Below are 25,340 nucleotides of genomic sequence, written 5' to 3'. Positions count from 1 at the left end.
TGGAGCCCTCAGGATTCCAGAGCCAGCTTTCTGACATCATAATGGGGCCTGCCTCAGAGATAAAAGCCTGGGCCCAGGCAGTGTTGTTCAGTGCTGCTCAGCAGGCAGCACAGGACTGGATTAAAGCTGATACAAGGTGTGAAGGAACAAGGGGTGGCTGTGGGCATGCACTTGCTGCCGCTGCCAGTGTTTATCTGCATGGCAGGAGGGCATTTGGGCGTTGCCAGGAAGGCGTTTTTATGTAGATTCCTCCTCTTTCAGCACTGCATTGTGGTGCAAGCAAAAGAAGCAAATCCTGTCTGGCTTCCTCTCCGGCCTTTATTCACCTCCCGCTTAGTAGCTGTAAATGTGTGTGAGCCTGCAGGGCCCCATGGAATTGCCTAGGAGTAGGCTGAATCGCTGCAAGGGGTGAACAGCAGTATGGGACAGGCTCGGGCAAGGCAAGGGCCGCTCGGGTTATCGCTTCTCGGCCTTTTGGCAAGATCAGGTGTAGTATTTCTGCATCTGGTTTTGTTGGGAGGTGTCCGGGGTACCCTGCTCCTTGGCCTTGGGGGATCGTCTCTTTTCACAGAGAGACTTCACCCCCTTGCTGCTATTTGGGGAGTGGGCTTAGCCCCCGGACAACGAGTTGCGATCGCGCCTTACCCAAGAGGTCAACCGGCCTTGAGGCGTTTTTCTAAGAGCGTTCCGAGGGCGTTTATCGGGCTTCGTAGGTGTCTGGGGTACCCTAATCCTTGGCCTTGGGGGAGGGTTCCACTTAATTGTGGAATCTGAGCCCTTGCTGCTATAAGGGACAGGCTTAGCCCCCAGGCACTGAAAATGCCATTTACATTTGGATTTGCATCCGGGGACACCCGGTTGCGCCAGTCCGTCCGCATCGAGGTGGAAGAAGGCCATCGCCAGCGGAAGAACCTTCGCTTCATTGTGGAGGTGATTCTGCTGGACTTCCTGGGGCTCAAGCGGGCGGACATCCTGTGTCTCAATGACCAGGAAAGCCGCGGTCGGTACACCATATCCTTTACGGCCGCGGCATGTTGCGACAACATGCACAAAAGATTGTCTGATGCGGACCAGAGTGAGGAGCGGCTAAATGGACTGAACTTTTTATTCCTCTACGGGGAGGAAGAAGTCCCGCTCGTGATGTGCATGTTCAGTCCATTTGTCTCAGAGTGTGACATTGAAACCTTCCTCAGTCGTTACTGCAGGGAGGTCCGCTTCTCACACAAAATCTTGAACACCCAGAGCTTCTGGAACGGCAAAAGGAAATATTGGGTGAAGTTCCGCCAGGATCCCAATGGCATTGGAGGCTTACATCACCCACCCCAGAACTTTGCCATTGGGAAGAATCGAGGATTCTTATTTTACCCCCAGATGCCAATAGCCTGCCGGAACTGCTTGAGATATGGCCACACCAGAGAACATTGTGACCGGCCCCATGTGGTGCAGTGTAACAGGTGTGGCCAGGTTGGACACGTGGCGGCAAAATGCAGTTCCGAGGTGTTGTGCAATCTGTGCGGCATGACTGGGCATGCTTTTAAAGATTGCCCCCGCAGAGCGAAATCTGGGCCACCCAGACCAGGGCCAGAGCGGCAGTTTGCAACATGTGCAGACGCCGCTGGTAATGCCCCAAAACGAGCATTGACGACTGAGGGGTCCAGGCCAAAGTCCTTCACAGCTCCATCGGGGGGCCCACCGATGTCAGCCTCGAGGGACGGCCATAGGGATTCCACCGGGTCCAGGCAGAGCAGGAGGAATTCTGACTCTGCTGGACATAAGTTGACCGGCACCTCTGCAAACAGGTCCTCTGCTCCGCCTGCAGTGGACCCTGTTGAGGCAGTGGTTAGCGACAGGCGTCGTGGCTCCGTAGGTTCTGCAGTAGGACCTGACGCCTGTCCCAAGAGTGTGGGCATGGAGCGGAGACACTCTGTGTCAGACGAGGGCTCCATTAAGAAAACCCTAAAATATGCTGGATTGGAGCCTCGTTTTGACCATTACCGGTCAACGGGGGGGTCGGAGCAAAGTTCCTCCACTGCGGTTGTGGAGGGGCTTGCGATGAAGGCTCCCCGTAAGCAGGCAAAGGTTGCCAAGAGTGATGGGACCTCACAGGCCCCTGTGCAGCTGCCCAGTAAGGACATCAGCGATATCTTCAGCCAGGGGCCAGAGATGGGTGAGAGCGACTTCGAGGAGATGGATAGGAGCCATTCTGCAAAGAGACAGCGAGAGGAAGAGGAGTCCGGAGTTCGGAGGAAAGCTGCCTATCGGAGTTCGGATGAGAGCAGTGTGGGGGTTGGAGCCGCCCACGTATCTGGCTCTGACCCTACCAACATCCAAGATTTATTGACCCCTCAAAAAGGGGGTCCAGACTCGCAGCTGATCTCCGAGTACGACTCTTCTGGTTCGGACTCTGACCTCAACTAAGACTATGTTGGTTCCTATCAAAGTCGCCTCACTAAATGTGAGGTCCCTAAAGAGCCCTGTCCGCAGGACTGCTTTATTTTCATTTTTAGAGACTGTGGACTTTGACCTTTGCCTGCTTCAAGAATGTGGAATCCCTAATGACTTGGAATATCAAGATTTAAAGATGGACTGGAAACTAGGCCCCTCAGTCTGGTCTGGTGGAAATGACTGTCGCTCTGCGGGGGTTGGATTGCTCTGCCGAGGTCGTTTTATCTCCATCCAAACAGTGACTGAAATCATGCCCGGCAGAGCTATTTTAATACATTTGCTTTTTAATGGAATTTTAATTCGTGTTTTAAACGTTTATGCCCCTCCTACCAAACAGGAGAGGGCAGAACTATTAGAGATTTTACCATTGTTTTGTGTTGGGTCTACCCCCCTGCTGGTGGGTGGTGATTTTAACTGTGTACGTGATGGAGAACACCGGCAGGGTGGGGATTTTAATCGAAAAATTGACCGTACTTCTTACCTGCTCAAGAATTTTATTGGTGATTTTAAATTGAAAGATTGCTGGAGGGAACTCTTGCCTGCGGACCCAGGCCCCACCTGGTCCAATGGAAGAGTGAGCTCCAGAATTGATTTTATTTTCACTTCTAATAGTTTTATTCCCAAAAAATGTTTGCTTTTAACAAATATTTTATCTGATCACAAGCTCCTTTCGGTGCACCTGGAGCTAGAGGGAGAGCAAAAAGCTTGTAGGGGTCCCTGGAGACTAAACACCACACTCCTGGAGGACCCCATCATTAAAGAGGAGTTTGTGCGGACCTACCAGTGTTGGCAGTCCCATAGAGCGCCCAGTCAGCCTATGCTACACTGGTGGGAGGGCATTAAACCCAAAATCAGAGCTTTTTTTATTCGAGCAGGTAAGAAGAAAGCAAAAGAGAAAAAACAATGGTTTTATGTTCTTAATAAACGTTTACATGTACTTTTTAAATTGAAGGAGATTGGTATGGATGTTGATGATGATATTTTAAATCTTAAAGCTGAAATAAAACATGCCATAGAAGAGAAAGGGAAACAAATAATTTTTAATTCACATGTAAAGTACCTCGAGGATGGCGAGAAGTGTTCCCGGTTCTTCTTCAAAAAGGTAATGGATAAACGAGATGTCATTTTAAACCTTGAAGGAGAAACCACTATGGTCGGCATTTTAAATTCTGCTTTTAATTTCTACCAATCTCTTTTTAACAAGAAAAATATTGATCCTTCCTTTTTAGAACATGTTCTTAATTCCCTTGATGCCAAGCTAGATATTTTAGACCAGGAAGTTTTATCCCGTAATATTACCTTGGAGGAACTTTTATTTGCTTTTAAAAGTTTTTCTAATGGGAAAGCTCCTGGGGAAGATGGTCTGCCCATCGAATTTTATCATGCTTTTTGGGAAATTTTAAAGAATGACATGTTTTTATTGTATAAGGAAGTTTTTATTACTGAAGAGCTGCCCCCTTCCTGGAGGAGGGGGATTGTGTCCTTAATTTTTAAAAAAGGTGAGAAGGACCAGTTAAAAAACTGGCGCCCTATTACTCTTTTAAACGTTGATTGTAAAATTTTAGCTAAACTAATAACAATCCGTTTTAAACCTTTTATTCATAAATTAATCCATCCAAACCAGGTATGTGGGGTACCTGGGAGGTCAATTACTGAGTCCCTGAATATTTTACGTGACATCATTTGGTATTTTAAAGAAAGGGGTCAAAGCCTTGCTATTTTATCCTTAGATTTCGAGAAGGCTTTTGACCGGGTCTCCCATGAATATCTTTTTATGGTTCTTAAAAAGATGGCTGTTCCTGAAATTATTTTAACACGTATTAAGCTTTTATATCGATCCTGTTTTAGCCAAATTTCTATCAACGGATTTTTAACTAAAGGTGTTCCTCTTTTATCAGGGGTGAAACAGGGGTGCCCGTTGTCTCCGCTCCTTTTTATTTGTGCCATTGAACCTCTGTTCACCCTAATAAGAGATGATAAAGTCATCAGAGGCGTGCCCATACCTGGAGGAAGGGGGAACCAGGTAAAAATCCTAGGCTATATGGATGACGCCACCATCCTATGCCCAGACGCCGCTTCTATGAGAAGGGCATTGAGGAACACCGGCTTTTTTTGTGAAGCCTCTGGTTTTAAATTAAACGTTGATAAATGTGACTGTTTTTATACTGGTGTATGGGATTCCTCTGTGACACCAGGAGTTAACATGCAGCAGGATCAGATAAAAATTTTAGGAATTGTTTTTAATCAAGAAAACGATGGGAGACCCAATTGGGATTCAGTAATTGCCAAAATGGAAAAAAAGGTTTTAATGTGGAATTTGAGAAATCTCACCATGGAGGGAAAAGTTTTAATAATTAAATCTGTTTTATTACCCATAATGCTTTATGTAGCTATGGTTTTCCCTCCAACAATTTTATATATTAAAAAAGTGACCAGGATCTGTTTTATGTTTTTATGGGGTTCCAAAATGGAAAAACTAAAACGTGATTTTATGTACAGATGTAAGGACAATGGCGGGAGAGATGTTCCTAACCTTTTTAACTTCTTTTACATTAAATACTTTTGCTTCTGTTTTAAAATGTATAATTCTGATGGTATTTTTAGCTACTTTTTAAAGTACGCTACGGGCATGATTTTTAAACGATGGTTTCGTGTCCCTTTGAATTCTCCTGTGCTTCTGTGTCCCCCAAAACAATATGCGGTGCTCGAAAAAACTGTCAGGCTCCTAGGTCTCCAAGAATTGGAGCCTGACATATTGGGGGACCAGAAAAAAGTGTCACTCTCCTGTAGGCGGCAGGAGGATACACTGGCAGTTTCAAATTTCTCACAGGCAAGGTCCAAGGTGGTGTGGCGGAACGTTTTCGGGAAATTTATGGCAAATGTGCACAAGGACCTTGCCTGGGCAATCGTTCACCAGTGCCTCCCTACCCGTGAATTCCAGCATAGGCGAGGACTGGTGGCGAGAGCCAAGTGCCCGAGAGACAGGTGTGGTGACGACGAGACGGTAATGCACCTGTTTTGGAACTGCCCATATGCACAGGAGGTTTGGAGGAAGGTAGGCCCATTGTTGAAATGGGCCTGCGGTCTTAAAGATCTTAAATTTGAATACGTGTTTTATGGTCTTTTTAACTGCCCAAGTTTTAAACAGCAAATGGTCTGTTGGATCATTTTAAACTGTTTTAAGAATGCCATCTGGAAGGTTAGGAACATTCTGCTTTTTAAACATGATTTTATTGATGTTAAAAATTGTGTCAAATATGCCCTAAGTGAAATGTACATTTATTATCTTAGGGACAAAAAGCAGCTAGGGGTAAAAGAAGCAACATCCATGTGGTGTTTGCAAATGTGGAATACCATAACATTGTAAATAAAAATGGTTTTATTCTTTTATGTCTTTTATGCCCTGTATAAATTTTATCCTGCTATTGTTCTGTACTTTTATTATAACATCTGTATTACTGGTCTTATTATTATTACTTTTGTATTCATTTAAATGTATGAATATTTATGTATTATGCCATTGATTTTATCTTGTGGTTTCAATTTTAAAAAAAAGTCTGTAAAATATAATATTTTTGCCAATAAAAAACTTTGTTGAAACCTTATCTGTTCTTATCAGTTTAATATCTGATACGTCCCCTATCTGGGGACCATATATTAAATGGATTTTTAGAACAGGGAGATGGAAATAGAGCTTGCTCTGTCCACTCCACGCATTGACCTGGTATTGCAGTATTTCCAGGACCGGTGCACCCTTCCCTTATGTGTTGACTAAAATCAGATTCCAAAAGTGTTTTTTCTCTTTGCCATTGTTTCTGTCTTTCTGAAGGGATCTCCCCTTTTAATCCCATTATTTCAACACCTGTTGGACAATGCATTTGTACAGTCATGTGTGATAATGAGCTCATTTATTAAATGCAATTAATGAATACATTGCCACCTCTTGTTGTGTGTGTGTGTGTGTGTGTCTTCTGTGTTTCTGTGTTTCCGGCATTTCACATTGGAACAGCTCATTCACCTTCCTTGTCTTCTCTCCGCCCTCCCTCCCTCCCTCCCTCCTAGGTAAGTTAAAGAGCTGCACCTGAGCCAGCCACTGATTGATGCAGCACCACAGTCAAATAGTGGAGTGGAGTGGAGTAGGGGAACAGCAAACAGCCATTAAAGCAGCCAGCCGCCTACCCGCCACAATGGACCTACCTGTGTACACTAGGTGGATGTGATGGAATGTACTGTCGTCCCTACATTTCAAGAAGAAGTAAGAATTGCAGTTGCAACAAACCCTTGCTTGCCTACAAAGAGAGCAGCAATTTGGATTTGTTACTATGTTACCTGGAAGAATAACAAACTGTGCAAGGATGGAGGTTGTAGGAGCAAAGAGAAGTTGTCTGTAAAGTTGGTGGATGCCTATTTTCCATTTTGCAGTCCCTTGTCTCCCTCTTGTGGCCTCCTGGAGGCAAATAAATGTGCAAAAAAAAGACAGCCTGGCGGCCGGCTGTTGCAGTGTTGCCCTCTCAGGCAACACTGAGTGACTGACTGAGCCTCACAGTCTTATATAAAGTTCAGACGGAACTTTGCACGTGTCATAGTGGAGCCCTCAGGATTCCAGAGCCAGCTTTCTGACATCATAATGGGGCCTGCCTCAGAGATAAAAGCCTGGGCCCAGGCAGTGTTGTTCAGTGCTGCTCAGCAGGCAGCACAGGACTGGATTAAAGCTGATACAAGGTGTGAAGGAACAAGGGGTGGCTGTGGGCATGCACTTGCTGCCGCTGCCAGTGTTTATCTGCATGGCAGGAGGGCATTTGGGCGTTGCCAGGAAGGCGTTTTTATGTAGATTCCTCCTCTTTCAGCACTGCATTGTGGTGCAAGCAAAAGAAGCAAATCCTGTCTGGCTTCCTCTCCGGCCTTTATTCACCTCCCGCTTAGTAGCTGTAAATGTGTGTGAGCCTGCAGGGCCCCATGGAATTGCCTAGGAGTAGGCTGAATCGCTGCAAGGGGTGAACAGCAGTATGGGACAGGCTCGGGCAAGGCAAGGGCCGCTCGGGTTATCGCTTCTCGGCCTTTTGGCTAAGATCAAGTGTAGTATCTGTTCTTATCAGTTTAATATCTGATACGTCCCCTATCTGGGGACCATATATTAAATGGATTTTTAGAACAGGGAGATGGAAATAGAGCTTGCTCTGTCCACTCCACGCATTGACCTGGTATTGCAGTATTTCCAGGACCGGTGCACCCTTCCCTTATGTGTTGACTAAAATCAGATTCCAAAAGTGTTTTTTCTCTTTGCCATTGTTTCTGTCTTTCTGAAGGGATCTCCCCTTTTAATCCCATTATTTCAACACCTGTTGGACAATGCATTTGTACAGTCATGTGTGATAATGAGCTCATTTATTAAATGCAATTAATGAATACATTGCCACCTCTTGTTGTGTGTGTGTGTGTGTGTGTCTTCTGTGTTTCTGTGTTTCCGGCATTTCACATTGGAACAGCTCATTCACCTTCCTTGTCTTCTCTCCGCCCTCCCTCCCTCCCTCCCTCCTAGGTAAGTTAAAGAGCTGCACCTGAGCCAGCCACTGATTGATGCAGCACCACAGTCAAATAGTGGAGTGGAGTGGAGTAGGGGAACAGCAAACAGCCATTAAAGCAGCCAGCCGCCTACCCGCCACAATGGACCTACCTGTGTACACTAGGTGGATGTGATGGAATGTACTGTCGTCCCTACATTTCAAGAAGAAGTAAGAATTGCAGTTGCAACAAACCCTTGCTTGCCTACAAAGAGAGCAGCAATTTGGATTTGTTACTATGTTACCTGGAAGAATAACAAACTGTGCAAGGATGGAGGTTGTAGGAGCAAAGAGAAGTTGTCTGTAAAGTTGGTGGATGCCTATTTTCCATTTTGCAGTCCCTTGTCTCCCTCTTGTGGCCTCCTGGAGGCAAATAAATGTGCAAAAAAAAGACAGCCTGGCGGCCGGCTGTTGCAGTGTTGCCCTCTCAGGCAACACTGAGTGACTGACTGAGCCTCACAGTCTTATATAAAGTTCAGACGGAACTTTGCACGTGTCATAGTGGAGCCCTCAGGATTCCAGAGCCAGCTTTCTGACATCATAATGGGGCCTGCCTCAGAGATAAAAGCCTGGGCCCAGGCAGTGTTGTTCAGTGCTGCTCAGCAGGCAGCACAGGACTGGATTAAAGCTGATACAAGGTGTGAAGGAACAAGGGGTGGCTGTGGGCATGCACTTGCTGCCGCTGCCAGTGTTTATCTGCATGGCAGGAGGGCATTTGGGCGTTGCCAGGAAGGCGTTTTTATGTAGATTCCTCCTCTTTCAGCACTGCATTGTGGTGCAAGCAAAAGAAGCAAATCCTGTCTGGCTTCCTCTCCGGCCTTTATTCACCTCCCGCTTAGTAGCTGTAAATGTGTGTGAGCCTGCAGGGCCCCATGGAATTGCCTAGGAGTAGGCTGAATCGCTGCAAGGGGTGAACAGCAGTATGGGACAGGCTCGGGCAAGGCAAGGGCCGCTCGGGTTATCGCTTCTCGGCCTTTTGGCTAAGATCAAGTGTAGTATCTGTTCTTATCAGTTTAATATCTGATACGTCCCCTATCTGGGGACCATATATTAAATGGATTTTTAGAACAGGGAGATGGAAATAGAGCTTGCTCTGTCCACTCCACGCATTGACCTGGTATTGCAGTATTTCCAGGACCGGTGCACCCTTCCCTTATGTGTTGACTAAAATCAGATTCCAAAAGTGTTTTTTCTCTTTGCCATTGTTTCTGTCTTTCTGAAGGGATCTCCCCTTTTAATCCCATTATTTCAACACCTGTTGGACAATGCATTTGTACAGTCATGTGTGATAATGAGCTCATTTATTAAATGCAATTAATGAATACATTGCCACCTCTTGTTGTGTGTGTGTGTGTGTGTGTCTTCTGTGTTTCTGTGTTTCCGGCATTTCACATTGGAACAGCTCATTCACCTTCCTTGTCTTCTCTCCGCCCTCCCTCCCTCCCTCCTAGGTAAGTTAAAGAGCTGCACCTGAGCCAGCCACTGATTGATGCAGCACCACAGTCAAATAGTGGAGTGGAGTGGAGTAGGGGAACAGCAAACAGCCATTAAAGCAGCCAGCCGCCTACCCGCCACAATGGACCTACCTGTGTACACTAGGTGGATGTGATGGAATGTACTGTCGTCCCTACATTTCAAGAAGAAGTAAGAATTGCAGTTGCAACAAACCCTTGCTTGCCTACAAAGAGAGCAGCAATTTGGATTTGTTACTATGTTACCTGGAAGAATAACAAACTGTGCAAGGATGGAGGTTGTAGGAGCAAAGAGAAGTTGTCTGTAAAGTTGGTGGATGCCTATTTTCCATTTTGCAGTCCCTTGTCTCCCTCTTGTGGCCTCCTGGAGGCAAATAAATGTGCAAAAAAAAGACAGCCTGGCGGCCGGCTGTTGCAGTGTTGCCCTCTCAGGCAACACTGAGTGACTGACTGAGCCTCACAGTCTTATATAAAGTTCAGACGGAACTTTGCACGTGTCATAGTGGAGCCCTCAGGATTCCAGAGCCAGCTTTCTGACATCATAATGGGGCCTGCCTCAGAGATAAAAGCCTGGGCCCAGGCAGTGTTGTTCAGTGCTGCTCAGCAGGCAGCACAGGACTGGATTAAAGCTGATACAAGGTGTGAAGGAACAAGGGGTGGCTGTGGGCATGCACTTGCTGCCGCTGCCAGTGTTTATCTGCATGGCAGGAGGGCATTTGGGCGTTGCCAGGAAGGCGTTTTTATGTAGATTCCTCCTCTTTCAGCACTGCATTGTGGTGCAAGCAAAAGAAGCAAATCCTGTCTGGCTTCCTCTCCGGCCTTTATTCACCTCCCGCTTAGTAGCTGTAAATGTGTGTGAGCCTGCAGGGCCCCATGGAATTGCCTAGGAGTAGGCTGAATCGCTGCAAGGGGTGAACAGCAGTATGGGACAGGCTCGGGCAAGGCAAGGGCCGCTCGGGTTATCGCTTCTCGGCCTTTTGGCTAAGATCAAGTGTAGTATCTGTTCTTATCAGTTTAATATCTGATACGTCCCCTATCTGGGGACCATATATTAAATGGATTTTTAGAACAGGGAGATGGAAATAGAGCTTGCTCTGTCCACTCCACGCATTGACCTGGTATTGCAGTATTTCCAGGACCGGTGCACCCTTCCCTTATGTGTTGACTAAAATCAGATTCCAAAAGTGTTTTTTCTCTTTGCCATTGTTTCTGTCTTTCTGAAGGGATCTCCCCTTTTAATCCCATTATTTCAACACCTGTTGGACAATGCATTTGTACAGTCATGTGTGATAATGAGCTCATTTATTAAATGCAATTAATGAATACATTGCCACCTCTTGTTGTGTGTGTGTGTGTGTGTGTCTTCTGTGTTTCTGTGTTTCCGGCATTTCACATTGGAACAGCTCATTCACCTTCCTTGTCTTCTCTCCGCCCTCCCTCCCTCCCTCCTAGGTAAGTTAAAGAGCTGCACCTGAGCCAGCCACTGATTGATGCAGCACCACAGTCAAATAGTGGAGTGGAGTGGAGTAGGGGAACAGCAAACAGCCATTAAAGCAGCCAGCCGCCTACCCGCCACAATGGACCTACCTGTGTACACTAGGTGGATGTGATGGAATGTACTGTCGTCCCTACATTTCAAGAAGAAGTAAGAATTGCAGTTGCAACAAACCCTTGCTTGCCTACAAAGAGAGCAGCAATTTGGATTTGTTACTATGTTACCTGGAAGAATAACAAACTGTGCAAGGATGGAGGTTGTAGGAGCAAAGAGAAGTTGTCTGTAAAGTTGGTGGATGCCTATTTTCCATTTTGCAGTCCCTTGTCTCCCTCTTGTGGCCTCCTGGAGGCAAATAAATGTGCAAAAAAAAGACAGCCTGGCGGCCGGCTGTTGCAGTGTTGCCCTCTCAGGCAACACTGAGTGACTGACTGAGCCTCACAGTCTTATATAAAGTTCAGACGGAACTTTGCACGTGTCATAGTGGAGCCCTCAGGATTCCAGAGCCAGCTTTCTGACATCATAATGGGGCCTGCCTCAGAGATAAAAGCCTGGGCCCAGGCAGTGTTGTTCAGTGCTGCTCAGCAGGCAGCACAGGACTGGATTAAAGCTGATACAAGGTGTGAAGGAACAAGGGGTGGCTGTGGGCATGCACTTGCTGCCGCTGCCAGTGTTTATCTGCATGGCAGGAGGGCATTTGGGCGTTGCCAGGAAGGCGTTTTTATGTAGATTCCTCCTCTTTCAGCACTGCATTGTGGTGCAAGCAAAAGAAGCAAATCCTGTCTGGCTTCCTCTCCGGCCTTTATTCACCTCCCGCTTAGTAGCTGTAAATGTGTGTGAGCCTGCAGGGCCCCATGGAATTGCCTAGGAGTAGGCTGAATCGCTGCAAGGGGTGAACAGCAGTATGGGACAGGCTCGGGCAAGGCAAGGGCCGCTCGGGTTATCGCTTCTCGGCCTTTTGGCAAGATCAGGTGTAGTATTTCTGCATCTGGTTTTGTTGGGAGGTGTCCGGGGTACCCTGCTCCTTGGCCTTGGGGGATCGTCTCTTTTCACAGAGAGACTTCACCCCCTTGCTGCTATTTGGGGAGTGGGCTTAGCCCCCGGACAACGAGTTGCGATCGCGCCTTACCCAAGAGGTCAACCGGCCTTGAGGCGTTTTTCTAAGAGCGTTCCGAGGGCGTTTATCGGGCTTCGTAGGTGTCTGGGGTACCCTAATCCTTGGCCTTGGGGGAGGGTTCCACTTAATTGTGGAATCTGAGCCCTTGCTGCTATAAGGGACAGGCTTAGCCCCCAGGCACTGAAAATGCCATATACATTTGGATTTGCATCCGGGGACACCCGGTTGCGCCAGTCCGTCCGCATCGAGGTGGAAGAAGGCCATCGCCAGCGGAAGAACCTTCGCTTCATTGTGGAGGTGATTCTGCTGGACTTCCTGGGGCTCAAGCGGGCGGACATCCTGTGTCTCAACGACCAGGAAAGCCGCGGTCGGTACACCGTATCCTTTACGGCCGCGGCATGTTGCGACAACATGCACAAAAGATTGTCTGATGCGGACCAGAGTGAGGAGCGGCTAAATGGACTGAACTTTTTATTCCTCTACGGGGAGGAAGAAGTCCCGCTCGTGATGTGCATGTTCAGTCCATTTGTCTCAGAGTGTGACATTGAAACCTTCCTCAGTCGTTACTGCAGGGAGGTCCGCTTCTCACATAAAATCTTGAACACCCAGAGCTTCTGGAATGGCAAAAGAAAATATTGGGTGAAGTTCCGCCAGGATCCCAATGGCATTGGAGGCTTACATCACCCACCCCAGAACTTTGCCATTGGGAAGAATCGAGGATTCCTATTTTACCCCCAGATGCCAATAGCCTGCCGGAACTGCTTGAGATATGGCCACACCAGAGAACATTGTGACCGGCCCCATGTGGTGCAGTGTAACAGGTGTGGCCAGGTTGGACACGTAGCGGCAAAATGCAGTTCCGAGGTGTTGTGCAATCTGTGCGGCATGACTGGGCATGCTTTTAAAGATTGCCCCCGCAGAGCGAAATCTGGGCCACCCAGACCAGGGCCAGAGCGGCAGTTTGCAACATGTGCAGACGCCGCTGGTAATGCCCCAAAACGAGCATTGACGACTGAGGGGTCCAGGCCAAAGTCCTTCACAGCTCCATCGGGGGGCCCACCGATGTCAGCCTCGAGGGACGGCCATAGGGATTCCACCGGGTCCAGGCAGAGCAGGAGGAATTCTGACTCTGCTGGACATAAGTTGACCGGCACCTCTGCAAACAGGTCCTCTGCTCCGCCTGCAGTGGACCCTGTTGAGGCAGTGGTTAGCGACAGGCGTCGTGGCTCCGTAGGTTCTGCAGTAGGACCTGACGCCTGTCCCAAGAGTGTGGGCATGGAGCGGAGACACTCTGTGTCAGACGAGGGCTCCATTAAGAAAACCCTAAAATATGCTGGATTGGAGCCTCGTTTTGACCATTTCCGGTCAACGGGGGGGTCGGAGCAAAGTTCCTCCACTGCGGTTGTGGAGGGGCTTGCGATGAAGGCTCCCCGTAAGCAGGCAAAGGTTGCCAAGAGCGATGGGACCTCACAGGCCCCTGTGCAGCTGCCCAGGAAGGACATCAGCGATATCTTCAGCCAGGGGCCAGAGATGGGTGAGAGCGACTTCGAGGAGATGGATAGGAGCCATTCTGCAAAGAGACAGCGAGAGGAAGAGGAGTCCGGAGTTCGGAGGAAAGCTGCCTATCGGAGTTCGGATGAGAGCAGTGTGGGGGTTGGAGCCGCCCACGTATCTGGCTCTGACCCTACCAACATCCAAGATTTATTGACCCCTCAAAAAGGGGGTCCAGACTCGCAGCTGATCTCCGAGTACGACTCTTCTGGTTCGGACCCTGACCTCAACTAAGACTATGTTGGTTCCTATCAAAGTCGCCTCACTAAATGTGAGGTCCCTAAAGAGCCCTGTCCGCAGGACTGCTTTATTTTCATTTTTAGAGACTGTGGACTTTGACCTTTGCCTGCTTCAAGAATGTGGAATCCCTAATGACTTGGAATATCAAGATTTAAAGATGGACTGGAAACTAGGCCCCTCAGTCTGGTCTGGTGGAAATGACTGTCGCTCTGCGGGGGTTGGATTGCTCTGCCGAGGTCGTTTTATCTCCATCCAAACAGTGACTGAAATCATGCCCGGCAGAGCTATTTTAATACATTTGCTTTTTAATGGAACTTTAATTCGTGTTTTAAACGTTTATGCCCCTCCTACCAAACAGGAGAGGGCAGAACTATTAGAGATTTTACCATTGTTTTGTGTTGGGTCTACCCCCCTGCTGGTGGGTGGTGATTTTAACTGTGTGCGAGATGGAGAACACCGCCAGGGTGGGGATTTTAATCGAAAAATTGACCGTACTTCTTACCTGCTCAAGAATTTTATTGGTGATTTTAAATTGAAAGATTGCTGGAGGGAACTCTTGCCTGCGGACCCAGGCCCCACCTGGTCCAATGGAAGAGTGAGCTCCAGAATTGATTTTATTTTCACTTCTAATAGTTTTATTCCCAAAAAATGTTTGCTTTTAACAAATATTTTATCTGATCACAAGCTCCTTTCAGTGCACCTGGAGCTAGAGGGAGAGCAAAAAGCTTGTAGGGGTCCCTGGAGACTAAACACCACACTCCTGGAGGACCCCATCATTAAAGAGGAGTTTGTGCGGACCTACCAGTGTTGGCAGTCCCATAGAGCGCCCAGTCAGCCTATGCTACACTGGTGGGAGGGCATTAAACCCAAAATCAGAGCTTTTTTTATTCGAGCAGGTAAGAAGAAAGCAAAAGAGAAAAAACAATGGTTTTATGTTCTTAATAAACGTTTACATGTACTTTTTAAATTGAAGGAGATTGGTATGGATGTTGATGATGATATCTTAAATCTTAAAGCTGAAATAAAATATGCCATAGAAGAGAAAGGGAAACAAATAATTTTTAATTCACATGTAAAGCACCTCGAGGATGGCGAGAAGTGTTCCCGGTTCTTCTTCAAAAAGGTAATGGATAAACGAGATGTCATTTTAAACCTTGAAGGAGAAACCACTATGGTCGGCATTTTAAATTCTGCTTTTAATTTCTACCAATCTCTTTTTAACAAGAAAAATATTGATCCTTCCTTTTTAGAACATGTTCTTAATTCCCTTGATGCCAAGCTAGATATTTTAGACCAGGAAGTTTTATCCCGTAATATTACCTTGGAGGAACTTTTATTTGCTTTTAAAAGTTTTTCTAATGGGAAAGCTCCTGGGGAAGATGGTCTGCCCATCGAATTTTATCATGCTTTTTGGGAAATTTTAAAGAATGACATGTTTTTATTGTATAAGGAAGTTTTTATTACTGAAGAGCTGCCCCCTTCCTGGAGGAGGGGGATTGTGTCCTTAATTTTTAAAAAAGGTGAGAGGGACCAGTTAAAAAACTGGCGCCCTATTACTCTTTTAAACGTTGATTGTAAAATTTTAGCTAAACTAATAACAATCCGTTTTAAACCTTTTATTCATAAATTAATCCATCCAAACCAGGTATGTGGGGTACCTGGGAGGTCAATTACTGAGTCCCTGAATATTTTACGTGACATCATTTGGTATTTTAAAGAAAGGGGTCAAAGCCTTGCTATTTTATCCTTAGATTTCGAGAAGGCTTTTGACCGGGTCTCCCATGAATATCTTTTTATGGTTCTTAAAAAGATGGCTGTTCCTGAAATTATTTTAACACGTATTAAGCTTTTATATCGATCCTGTTTTAGCCAAATTTCTATCAACGGATTTTTAACTAAAGGTGTTCCTCTTTTATCAGGGGTGAAACAGGGGTGCCCGTTGTCTCCGCTCCTTTTTATTTGTGCCATAGAACCTCTGTTCACCCTAATAAGAGATGATAAAGTCATCAGAGGCGTGCCCATACCTGGAGGAAGGGGGAACCAGGTAAAAATCCTAGGCTATATGGATGACGCCACCGTCCTATGCCCAGACGCCGCTTCTATGAGACGGGCATTGAGGAACACCGGCTTTTTTTGTGAAGCCTCTGGTTTTAAATTAAACGTTGATAAGTGTGACTGTTTTTATACTGGTGTATGGGATTCCTCTGTGACACCAGGAGTTAACATGCAGCAGGATCAGATAAAAATTTTAGGAATTGTTTTTAATCAAGAAAACGATGGGAGACCCAATTGGGATTCAGTAATTGCCAAAATGGAAAAAAAGGTTTTAATGTGGAATTTGAGAAATCTCACCATGGAGGGAAAAGTTTTAATAATTAAATCTGTTTTATTACCCATAATGCTTTATGTAGCTATGGTTTTCCCTCCAACAATTTTATATATTAAAAAAGTGACCAGGATCTGTTTTATGTTTTTATGGGGTTCCAAAATGGAAAAACTAAAACGTGATTTTATGTACAGATGTAAGGACAATGGCGGGAGAGATGTTCCTAACCTTTTTAACTTCTTTTACATTAAATACTTTTGCTTCTGTTTTAAAATGTATAATTCTGATGGTATTTTTAGCTACTTTTTAAAGTACGCTACGGGCATGATTTTTAAACGATGGTTTCGTGTCCCTTTGAATTCTCCTGTGCTTCTGTGTCCCCCAAAACAATATGCGGTGCTCGAAAAAACTGTCAGGCTCCTAGGTCTCCAAGAATTGGAGCCTGACATATTGGGGGACCAGAAAAAAGTGTCACTCTCCTGTAGGCGGCAGGAGGATACACTGGCAGTTTCAAATTTCTCACAGGCAAGGTCCAAGGTGGTGTGGCGGAACGTTTTCGGGAAATTTATGGCAAATGTGCACAAGGACCTTGCCTGGGCAATCGTTCACCAGTGCCTCCCTACTCGTGAATTCCAGCATAGGCGAGGACTGGTGGCGAGAGCCAAGTGCCCGAGAGACAGGTGTGGTGACGACGAGACGATAATGCACCTGTTTTGGAACTGCCCATATGCACAGGAGGTTTGGAGGAAGGTAGGCCCATTGCTGAAATGGGCCTGCGGTCTTAAAGATCTTAAATTTGAATACGTGTTTTATGGTCTTTTTAACTGCCCAAGTTTTAAACAGCAAATGGTCTGTTGGATCATTTTAAACTGTTTTAAGAATGCCATTTGGAAGGTTAGGAACATTCTGCTTTTTAAACATGATTTTATTGACGTTAAAAATTGTGTGAAATATGCCCTAAGTGAAATGTATATTTATTATCTTAGGGACAAAAAGCAGCTAGGGGTAAAAGAAGCAACATCCATGTGGTGTTTGCAAATGTGGAATACCATAACATTGTAAATAAAAATGGTTTTATTCTTTTATGTCTTTTATGCCCTGTATAAATTTTATCCTGCTATTGTTCTGTACTTTTATTATAACATCTGTATTAATGGTCTTATTATTATTACTTTTGTATTCATTTAAATGTATGAATATTCATGTATTATGCTGTTGATTTTATCTTGTGGTTTCAATTTTAAAAAAAAGTCTGTAAAATATATTATTTTTGCCAATAAAAAACTTTGTTGAAACCTTATCTGTTCTTATCAGTTTAATATCTGATACGTCCCCTATCTGGGGACCATATATTAAATGGATTTTTAGAACAGGGAGATGGAAATAGAGCTTGCTCTGTCCACTCCACGCATTGACCTGGTATTGCAGTATTTCCAGGACCGGTGCACCCTTCCCTTATGTGTTGACTAAAATCAGATTCCAAAAGTGTTTTTTCTCTTTGCCATTGTTTCTGTCTTTCTGAAGGGATCTCCCCTTTTAATCCCATTATTTCAACACCTGTTGGACAATGCATTTGTACAGTCATGTGTGATAATGAGCTCATTTATTAAATGCAATTAATGAATACATTGCCACCTCTTGTTGTGTGTGTGTGTGTGTGTGTCTTCTGTGTTTCTGTGTTTCCGGCATTTCACATTGGAACAGCTCATTCACCTTCCTTGTCTTCTCTCCGCCCTCCCTCCCTCCCTCCTAGGTAAGTTAAAGAGCTGCACCTGAGCCAGCCACTGATTGATGCAGCACCACAGTCAAATAGTGGAGTGGAGTGGAGTAGGGGAACAGCAAACAGCCATTAAAGCAGCCAGCCGCCTACCCGCCACAATGGACCTACCTGTGTACACTAGGTGGATGTGATGGAATGTACTGTCGTCCCTACATTTCAAGAAGAAGTAAGAATTGCAGTTGCAACAAACCCTTGCTTGCCTACAAAGAGAGCAGCAATTTGGATTTGTTACTATGTTACCTGGAAGAATAACAAACTGTGCAAGGATGGAGGTTGTAGGAGCAAAGAGAAGTTGTCTGTAAAGTTGGTGGATGCCTATTTTCCATTTTGCAGTCCCTTGTCTCCCTCTTGTGGCCTCCTGGAGGCAAATAAATGTGCAAAAAAAAGACAGCCTGGCGGCCGGCTGTTGCAGTGTTGCCCTCTCAGGCAACACTGAGTGACTGACTGAGCCTCACAGTCTTATATAAAGTTCAGACGGAACTTTGCACGTGTCATAGTGGAGCCCTCAGGATTCCAGAGCCAGCTTTCTGACATCATAATGGGGCCTGCCTCAGAGATAAAAGCCTGGGCCCAGGCAGTGTTGTTCAGTGCTGCTCAGCAGGCAGCACAGGACTGGATTAAAGCTGATACAAGGTGTGAAGGAACAAGGGGTGGCTGTGGGCATGCACTTGCTGCCGCTGCCAGTGTTTATCTGCATGGCAGGAGGGCATTTGGGCGTTGCCAGGAAGGCGTTTTTATGTAGATTCCTCCTCTTTCAGCACTGCATTGTGGTGCAAGCAAAAGAAGCAAATCCTGTCTGGCTTCCTCTCCGGCCTTTATTCACCTCCCGCTTAGTAGCTGTAAATGTGTGTGAGCCTGCAGGGCCCCATGGAATTGCCTAGGAGTAGGCTGAATCGCTGCAAGGGGTGAACAGCAGTATGGGACAGGCTCGGGCAAGGCAAGGGCCGCTCGGGTTATCGCTTCTCGGCCTTTTGGCTAAGATCAAGTGTAGTATCTGTTCTTATCAGTTTAATATCTGATACGTCCCCTATCTGGGGACCATATATTAAATGGATTTTTAGAACAGGGAGATGGAAATAGAGCTTGCTCTGTCCACTCCACGCATTGACCTGGTATTGCAGTATTTCCAGGACCGGTGCACCCTTCCCTTATGTGTTGACTAAAATCAGATTCCAAAAGTGTTTTTTCTCTTTGCCATTGTTTCTGTCTTTCTGAAGGGATCTCCCCTTTTAATCCCATTATTTCAACACCTGTTGGACAATGCATTTGTACAGTCATGTGTGATAATGAGCTCATTTATTAAATGCAATTAATGAATACATTGCCACCTCTTGTTGTGTGTGTGTGTGTGTGTGTCTTCTGTGTTTCTGTGTTTCCGGCATTTCACATTGGAACAGCTCATTCACCTTCCTTGTCTTCTCTCCGCCCTCCCTCCCTCCCTCCCTCCTAGGTAAGTTAAAGAGCTGCACCTGAGCCAGCCACTGATTGATGCAGCACCACAGTCAAATAGTGGAGTGGAGTGGAGTAGGGGAACAGCAAACAGCCATTAAAGCAGCCAGCCGCCTACCCGCCACAATGGACCTACCTGTGTACACTAGGTGGATGTGATGGAATGTACTGTCGTCCCTACATTTCAAGAAGAAGTAAGAATTGCAGTTGCAACAAACCCTTGCTTGCCTACAAAGAGAGCAGCAATTTGGATTTGTTACTATGTTACCTGGAAGAATAACAAACTGTGCAAGGATGGAGGTTGTAGGAGCAAAGAGAAGTTGTCTGTAAAGTTGGTGGATGCCTATTTTCCATTTTGCAGTCCCTTGTCTCCCTCTTGTGGCCTCCTGGAGGCAAATAAATGTGCAAAAAAAAGACAGCCTGGCGGCCGGCTGTTGCAGTGTTGCCCTCTCAGGCAACACTGAGTGACTGACTGAGCCTCACAGTCTTATATAAAGTTCAGACGGAACTTTGCACGTGTCATAGTGGAGCCCTCAGGATTCCAGAGCCAGCTTTCTGACATCATAATGGGGCCTGCCTCAGAGATAAAAGCCTGGGCCCAGGCAGTGTTGTTCAGTGCTGCTCAGCAGGCAGCACAGGACTGGATTAAAGCTGATACAAGGTGTGAAGGAACAAGGGGTGGCTGTGGGCATGCACTTGCTGCCGCTGCCAGTGTTTATCTGCATGGCAGGAGGGCATTTGGGCGTTGCCAGGAAGGCGTTTTTATGTAGATTCCTCCTCTTTCAGCACTGCATTGTGGTGCAAGCAAAAGAAGCAAATCCTGTCTGGCTTCCTCTCCGGCCTTTATTCACCTCCCGCTTAGTAGCTGTAAATGTGTGTGAGCCTGCAGGGCCCCATGGAATTGCCTAGGAGTAGGCTGAATCGCTGCAAGGGGTGAACAGCAGTATGGGACAGGCTCGGGCAAGGCAAGGGCCGCTCGGGTTATCGCTTCTCGGCCTTTTGGCTAAGATCAAGTGTAGTATCTGTTCTTATCAGTCCTTGTAAGGATAGATAGCTCGGAGAACCACTGGGGGCTATAAACACTAGCTTAGCGATCCAAGAGCGTTCCAGACGAAGCCGGCGACGAACTGCGGAGAAGAACCAGCGAAGACGACGATCCAGAAGGGAGAAGCCGCCATCGAGGAAGAAGCTCCGGGAGATCGCTGCCGGGAAGAAGAAGGAGAACTTCGGAGAAGAGCCGCTGCTGAAGGGGATCTTCGAAGAAGCTCGGCCGCAGAAGAAGAAGCTCGACGAGGAACCGCTGCGGAAGAAATTTCGTGGAAGAACCTCGGCCAGCAAGGAGAAGATTTGCATAGCTCCGCCCCCTTCGGGAAAGAGCTATCGAAGATCCTCCCCAAGCGACAGGAACAGCTGGAAGAAGCCATGGCCTCAACCAGCAACCCTGCCACCCAGAAGGAGAAGGCTGATGGACCAGGTGAGCCGGCCCAGGCCAGGACATCTCCTCCTGAAGCCTCCTCAAGCCAACAGGCCACCAGGAAGCCGAACCAGGCTGCTCCAACCCTGGAGCCCTGGATGAAGCAGACGGTGGCCCTGAAGCTCAAGGAGGTGGACGGGAGAGTGCCGGACATGACGGAAGAAGTGTTCTGCCAGAAGATGCTCCTGGATCAGGGCTTCGCTAAGCCGGAGACCATCAGTATCCAGGCCTTCATGACCGGGATGTTCTTCGTGACCTTCGCTTCGATCAACATCTGCAGAAGGTACTGGGAGATGGTGAAAGCGGCGAGGCCTGAATCCCCTTTCTCTCGCTTTGTGGGCAACTGCCCTGTCCAAAGAGAGGAAAGGCGGGTGACGGTCTCAATGCGGAACCCACACACCCCCGGCAAAGACATCACCACGCTCCTGAAGCGGTTCTGCACAGTGGTGAGGGAACCCACCCACATCCTGAACGGACTCGGCTTCTGGACTGGCAAGTGGTCGGTAATCGTCCGACTGAACAAGGATTCGAGCGCGGAAGACGGCCTCCAGCACCTGCCCCAGTCATTCTCGCTGGGCAACTCCTACGGCCTCATCTATTACCCGGACATGCCGCAGATCTGCAGGAGATGCAGCAAGAAGGGTCATTCGGTGAAGGACTGCAAGGAGGACGCCTGCAAGAACTGCCGGGTAACAGGACACGAGACCAAAGACTGCCCGAAACGGACAATGTGCAACCTCTGCGGACAAGCAGCCCACTCTTACAAGGACTGCCCGAAGAGGGATCGATCCTGGGCAACTGTAGCAGCGAAAGCTCCAGCCAGAGGGAACCCCGCCCCAGCCAGAGCTCCAGCGGCACAGAAGACCGGGAAAAAGAAGGATGGTAAGAAGACGACAGTCCCTCCCCCCCCTCTCCCGGCCCTCCCTCGCCCTACCCTTCCCACCCTCCCTCGCCCGGCCCTCCCCTCCCCCCCGTCCCCAACCCCTGTCACCCCCACTGAGGCTCTCACCTTCTCCTACCCACCCATCTCAGTGGTCCTGTCACCTGCACCTCTCCCAACCCAGCCTCCCTTCTCCCCAGCTCCAGCAGCACTAACATCTTCCCCTCCAGCTGCTGGAGTCCTCTCCCTGGAGGATTTTCCCCCTCTTGTCTCCTCAGGTGCCATCCAGAGGAAGAGAAAGGTGAGGGACAGCCCAGCTGCTGAGTCCTCAAAGAGACAAGTCGTGGAAATCTGCGAAGATTCCCTTGCGCAGCAGGAGGAAATGGAGCAGATGGTGGAGGAACTCGTGTCTGAACCTGAGGTCATCGACTTCACAACAGACATCCAGGTGGCTACAATCCTGGAACAATTTTTGTCAGAGGGCCTGCTGGATCTTCCGGACCCGCCAGGCTCCAGAGAGGAGGATCCGCCCGACCGGACTGGTAACTAAGGTGTATCGTTTGCACTAACCTTCTTTATTCTCCCCCATGGCTGCTAAACTTAACATCTTTAGCCTCAATGTGAGGAGTGTTAGAGATAGGACTAGATGTCAGATGGTGCTAACTTTTCTTTCCAAGCAGTCGAGTGATGTATTTATGCTGCAGGAATGTACTCTCCCCTCTTCCAGGTCATACCATCATCTGGCCAGGCAGTGGACCCATGGCCCGTCCTACTGGTCTGGTGGGGGCGACTGTAAGTCTGCAGGGGTTGCCATCCTGATTAGGGGAAGCGTATTTACTGTTGACTCTGTCCAGGAGCTCGTCTGCGGCCGCTTGTTGGTCGTAGACGGTTCCTGGGCGGGAGAGCCGATTAGGCTCATCAACGTGTACGCTCCCCCTATGAAGGCTGAGCGCCTGGAACTATTCCAGACCCTGCGGACCCAGCTCGCCACCACTAGGGCAGTGGTGATGGCCGGGGACTTCAACTGCCCCATCGAAGAGGATGGACGAAGTTCCGGCACTTCAATCAAGCTGGATGTCAGTTCCAAACTGCTTATCGAGATGGTAACCGAAGCATCCTTGCAGGACGTTGTGGGCTCCATGGGGATCGGCTCTGTGAACTATTCATGGAGCCGACCCGATGGCTCACTTCGTTCTCGGATTGACTTTGTGTTCACCTCCCGGGCAGTCAAGCAGCATGGGCACTCCATGGTCCCCTGCTTCTTCTCTGACCACAGGGCCATCCTCTTCCAGGGTGCCATCGGCCACGGTTTTCCTCCCGGCCCTGGCTCCTGGAAGCTGAATTGTGCCCTGCTGGAAAGAGAAGAGGTACTGGCGGAACTTAGAGACGCCTATATTGTTTGGAGGAATGATAAAGTTTTCTTTGACAAAACCTGTGACTGGTGGGAATATGTTAAAGTTGAATTTCGTTGTTTCTTTCAGGCAAAAAGTCGTCAACAGGCGTGTGAGAGGAAGAGAGACTTCAGAGAGATGCAGCGTCAGCTGCGATCCCTGCAAGACCTCCTTCAATGCGGCTGGGACGTCAGGAAGGAGCTGGAGGAAGCCAAAAAGGGCCTGAAAAGGCACTTTGAGGAGGAATCCAAGCGAATTGTCTTTCGTTCCAAGGTGGAGAACCTGGAGAAGGGTGAGAAATGTAACTCGTTCTTTTTCAGGAAACTCCATGCCGGCCACACGCCCCTGAAGGAACTCCGAGATGAGACCGGAAACATGCATTCTGGGAAGAAGGAAGTGATGGGAGTCGTCACAGACTACTACCGAAGCCTCTACTCCCGGAAAACCACTGACCCCGAAGCCGCCGATAAATTCCTGTCAGGTATCACTAATCATCTTGATCCTGCAGGTACGGAGGCTATGGACGTACCCCTGACGGTGGAGGAACTGCTCTCTGCCGCTAAATCCTTCAGACCCGGCAGGACCCCGGGCAGTGATGGTCTCCCAGCAGAGCTCTATGTAGCGCTGGGGGACTTGATCTGTCCGGACCTGCTGGAGCTCTATGAGGAGATGGTGGTGGAGGGTAGAATGCCACCGTCCTTGAGAGAAGGCATGATCACGATCTTGTATAAGCGGAAGGGGGAGAGATGTGACCTGAAAAACTGGCGTCCCATCTCTCTCCTGAACGTGGACTACAAGATCCTCGCCAAAGTATTGACCAACAGACTGAAGGTTGTCATCGGACAGATCATCGGATCGGACCAAACCTGCGGCATTCCTGGCCGTAGGGTGGCCGACAGTCTTGCCCTGGTGAGGGACACGGTGCATTACATGCAAAGCCGCCGTACACACGCGGCCCTGGTCAGTCTGGATCAGGAGAAGGCTTTTGACCGGGTCTCTCACGAATTCATGGGTAAGGCTCTGCGTAGGCTGCGGCTTGGCAGGTTGTTCTGTTTGTATGTTAACCTGATGTATTGCGACATTTACAGCTCGGTGCTGGTGAACGGCTGGAAGACTGACCCCTTTCCTGTATCGTCGGGGGTTAGACAAGGCTGTCCTCTTTCACCTCTCCTTTTTGTTTGTGTTATAGAGCTCTTCGCAGAGGCTATCCGGCAGAATGGAGAGATCAGAGGGATCACCGCACCAGGTCCAGGACACTTCGAGGTCAAATGCTCGCTGTACATGGACGACGTGACCGTCTTCTGCGCTGACCAGAGTTCGGTGAATGCACTCGTCCAGACCTGTGAGGAGTTCGGACGCGCTTCAGGGGCAAAAGTCAACTGCGGGAAGTCGGAAGCCATGCTCTTCGGAAAGTGGTACCTGCCTTCTCCTGCCTCCTTCCCGTTTACTATCAAGCCGGACTTCATCAAAATTCTGGGAGTCTGGTTCGGTAAGGAAGGTGCAGCCCTAAAGTCGTGGGAAGAACGCTTGGCCAAAGTCAACCAAAGGATCGGACTGTGGAGCCTCAGACAACTCACTATTGAGGGCAAAGCAATGGTCCTGCGTAACGAAGTCTTGCCTGTGCTACAATACACTGCACAGGCATGGCCCCCTCTTGCCACCGTCTCGAGGGCCATTACCAGGACTGTGTTTCGCTTCATCTGGGGCTCGAAAATGGACAGAGTAAAGCGGACTGTTATGTACAAGGAGCCCCGCAAAGGTGGGAAGGGTATACCCGACATTCCCACTCTGCTGCGGATCGCTTTTGTATGTGACTGTGTTCGTAGGACTCTGAGGACAGCAAACGGCTCTGCGGGCAAGGCCATGTCCCGCTACTTCCTCCTTCCCCTCTGGCGAGGTTTTGGCTGGGACAAGTGGGACAGCTCCTTCCCTTACAACTGGCACGCTCCCTGGTTCTACGGAGATGTCGTCCGGTTCGTGAGGGAGCAACAACTGGAGGGTCTTAAGCCCGACTTGTGGAAACCTAAGACGATCCACAAGCACATCAGAGCAAAGGACTCACTGGAGTCTGTTCCAGGGCTTCATGCCGACACGTTGGAGACTGTTTGGACTAACGTGTCATCTGGCAGGTTGACCAACGGGCACAAGGACATTTCATGGAT

The 25,340-nt window shown here is 48.1% G+C and overlaps 6 non-coding genes and 1 pseudogene across 6 annotated transcripts; all 7 read left to right on the top strand.

The window, feature by feature from the left end:
* The first annotated feature begins 6,011 nt into the window (after nt 1–6,011).
* LOC142653977 (U2 spliceosomal RNA) lies at nt 6,012–6,203 on the top strand. The gene has a single exon (XR_012848810.1). It is a non-coding gene; the product is annotated as a U2 spliceosomal RNA (small nuclear RNA).
* Nucleotides 6,204–7,489: 1,286 nt separating this feature from the next.
* Nucleotides 7,490–7,680, top strand: LOC142653341 (U2 spliceosomal RNA). Its single transcript, XR_012848277.1, has one exon. It is a non-coding gene; the product is annotated as a U2 spliceosomal RNA (small nuclear RNA).
* A 1,286-nt stretch (nt 7,681–8,966) lies between these two features.
* On the top strand, nt 8,967–9,157 carry LOC142653340 (U2 spliceosomal RNA). Its single transcript, XR_012848276.1, has one exon. It is a non-coding gene; the product is annotated as a U2 spliceosomal RNA (small nuclear RNA).
* A 1,282-nt stretch (nt 9,158–10,439) lies between these two features.
* LOC142653339 (U2 spliceosomal RNA) lies at nt 10,440–10,630 on the top strand. The gene has a single exon (XR_012848275.1). It is a non-coding gene; the product is annotated as a U2 spliceosomal RNA (small nuclear RNA).
* Nucleotides 10,631–17,465: 6,835 nt separating this feature from the next.
* Nucleotides 17,466–17,657, top strand: LOC142653941 (U2 spliceosomal RNA). The gene has a single exon (XR_012848777.1). It is a non-coding gene; the product is annotated as a U2 spliceosomal RNA (small nuclear RNA).
* A 1,282-nt stretch (nt 17,658–18,939) lies between these two features.
* Nucleotides 18,940–19,130, top strand: LOC142653338 (U2 spliceosomal RNA). Its single transcript, XR_012848274.1, has one exon. It is a non-coding gene; the product is annotated as a U2 spliceosomal RNA (small nuclear RNA).
* A 1,286-nt stretch (nt 19,131–20,416) lies between these two features.
* LOC142654491 (U2 spliceosomal RNA) lies at nt 20,417–20,518 on the top strand (annotated as a pseudogene).
* The last annotated feature ends 4,822 nt before the right edge of the window (nt 20,519–25,340 follow it).

Source organism: Rhinoderma darwinii, chromosome 5, assembly GCF_050947455.1.
Source record: "Rhinoderma darwinii isolate aRhiDar2 chromosome 5, aRhiDar2.hap1, whole genome shotgun sequence".
NCBI classification, from domain to species: domain Eukaryota; kingdom Metazoa; phylum Chordata; class Amphibia; order Anura; family Rhinodermatidae; genus Rhinoderma; species Rhinoderma darwinii.
This window is presented reverse-complemented; position numbering and strand designations above follow the sequence as displayed.